General features: G+C 43.1%; 1 long non-coding RNA gene across 1 annotated transcript in view; it reads left to right on the top strand.

Annotated features, from left to right (window-relative positions):
- The first annotated feature begins 1,909 nt into the window (after window positions 1-1,909).
- Window positions 1,910-2,500, top strand: part of LOC134083411 (uncharacterized) — a 1,228-nt gene continuing 637 nt past the window's right edge. Inside the window, exons 1-2 of the long non-coding RNA XR_009939729.1 lie at window positions 1,910-2,002; window positions 2,427-2,500. The exon at window positions 2,427-2,500 is cut by the window's right edge and continues 14 nt beyond it. This is a non-coding gene — a long non-coding RNA (uncharacterized LOC134083411). The remainder of the gene's footprint in view (window positions 2,003-2,426) is intronic.

A 2,500-nucleotide genomic window follows, 5' to 3' on the forward strand; every position in this document is an offset into this window, starting at 1 on the left:
CCGCATAGAGGAGTTGATTGGTCGTTTTAACACCATTATCGTGCGAGAGAGACGCTCATGGCTTTCAGCTATCCACAGTCGTTTCACTGGACGCAGTCGGGCTGGCTTTCCAAGTGCGGCGACAGCGGACGCTCTCAGTAACAGCAGCGTGCAGACAATTTACTTTGGTTTTAAACTAGTCTGTGGTAACTTTAATTTAAACATGACTGTATGCTTGGTAAGCTTAACCACAAATACGATAATATGTGACATAAACAGGCCATCAATGGCCCGCATAGAGGAGTTTATTGGCCGTTTTAATACCATTATCGTGCGAGAGAGACGCTCATGGCTTTCAGCTATCCACAGTCTTTTCAGAGGACGCATTCGGGCTGGCTTTCCAGTTGCGGCGATAGCGGACGCTCTCAGTAACAGCAGCGTGCAGACAATTTACTTTGGTTTTAAACTAGTCTTTGGTAACTTTAATTTAAACATGACTGTATGTTTGGTAAGCTTAACCACAAATACGATCATATGTGACATAAACAGGCCATCAATGGCCCGCATAGAGGAGTTTATTGGCCGTTGTAACACCATTATCGTGCGAGAGAGACGCTCATGGCTTTCAGCTATCCACAGACGTTTCACTGGACGCAGTCGGGCTGGCTTTCCAATTGCGGCGATAGCGGACGCTCTCAGTAACAGCAGCGTGCAGACAATTTACTTTGGTTTTAAACTAGTCTGTGGTAATTAAACATGACTGTATGCTTGGTAGGCTTAACCAAAAATACGATAATATAAACAGGCCATCAATGGCCCGCATAGAGGAGTTGATTGGTCGTTTTAACACCATTATCGTGCGAGAGAGACGCTCATGGCTTTCAGCTATCCACAGACGTTTCACTGGACGCAGTCGGGCTGGCTATCCAGTTGCGGCGATAGCGGACGCTCTCAGTAACAGCAGCGTGCAGACAATTTACTTTGGTTTTAAACTAGTCTTTGGTAACTTTAATTTAAACATGACTGTATGTTTGGTAAGCTTAACCACAAATACGATCATATGTGACATAAACAGGCCATCAATGGCCTGCATAGAGGAGTTTATTGGCCGTTGTAACACCATTATCGTGCGAGAGAGACGCTCATGGCTTTCAGCTATCCACAGACGTTTCACTGGACGCAGTCGGCCTGGCTTTCCAGTTGCGGCGATAGCGGACGCTCTCAGTAACAGCAGCGTGCAGACAATTTACTTTGGCTTTAAACTAGTCTGTGGTAACTTTAATTTAAACATGACCGTATGCTTGGTAAGCTTAACCACAAATACGATAATATGTGACAAAAACAGGCCATCAATGGCCCGCATAGAGGAGATTATTGCTCGTTTTAACACCATTATCGTGCGAGAGAGACGCTCATGGCTTTCAACTGTCCACAGACGTTTCACTGGACGCAGTCGGGCTGGCTTTCCATTGAACCCAGGTGCGGCGACAGTGGACGCTTTCAGTAACATCAACGTGGAAACAATTTGCTTTTGTTTTAAATTTGTCAGTAAAGCCTAAACTTAATTTAAACATCGATGTTTGCTTGGTAGGCCTAACCAAAAATACGATAGGCTACTATGTGACATAAACAGGCCATCAATGGCCCGCATAGAGGAGTTTATTGGTCGTTTGTAACACCTTTATCGTATGAGAGAGACGCTCATGGCTTTCATCTCCAAATGCAACCCAAAGGCGCTCATATTTTTAAATAAATACATAAATAAAACTAGTCAGTGATAACTTTAATTTAAACATGAATGTGGATTAGCCTAGAGGAGTTTTATTGGTTGTTTTCAACACCGTAAACGACTGTGAGAGAGCTCCTGGCAATCAGGCGTCTCTCACGACGCATCCGTGTGCGGTGAGGTCAAGTGTACGTGCGGACAATTTGCCACGTCATCAGCACCAAAAGCTAGTCACACAGAACAGCTTAGCTAGCAACGTCAACCCCGCATTCAGAGCGCGGAGCTATTTCGGAAAAGGTAGGCAATATACATTTGGTCGACCATTAAATAATTATTGTTTGTTGTTTGCTTGTTTTGTCGAATAAAATCAAGAATGTTTTGACCAACAGTCTTTCTTCATAGGTGTGAGCAAAGCCTAGAATCACATACATTTTGTGCAATTTCAGCACAATTTAAAGTAAAACTTCGGTAGGCCTACCACAGTAGGCGAACGGTAGGCTTCGTGGTAATGGGTAAATAAATCATTCTTCACATTAGGTTTAAGTATCAAAATTAGTGGCATCACGCTACAATTCATGCTTTTTCCATTTAAACATTTTCCAATTATGTGTTATGTTTGGCATGCAATGACAAGCTGACAGCTGTCATCTCACATGGTCTACAGTACATGTAGTCATAACTGAGTTTTTAGGCTATTATTTTAAGATTATTTTTCTTTCAGAAACAAGTAAGGTCAGATGTGTCGTCCTCCTACACCCAACTTCCTGTCCTAGTCCCAGGAAGTTGTTATGTTAT

Source organism: Sardina pilchardus, chromosome 1 (assembly GCF_963854185.1).
Source record: "Sardina pilchardus chromosome 1, fSarPil1.1, whole genome shotgun sequence".
Classification (NCBI taxonomy): Eukaryota; Metazoa; Chordata; class Actinopteri; order Clupeiformes; family Clupeidae; genus Sardina; species Sardina pilchardus.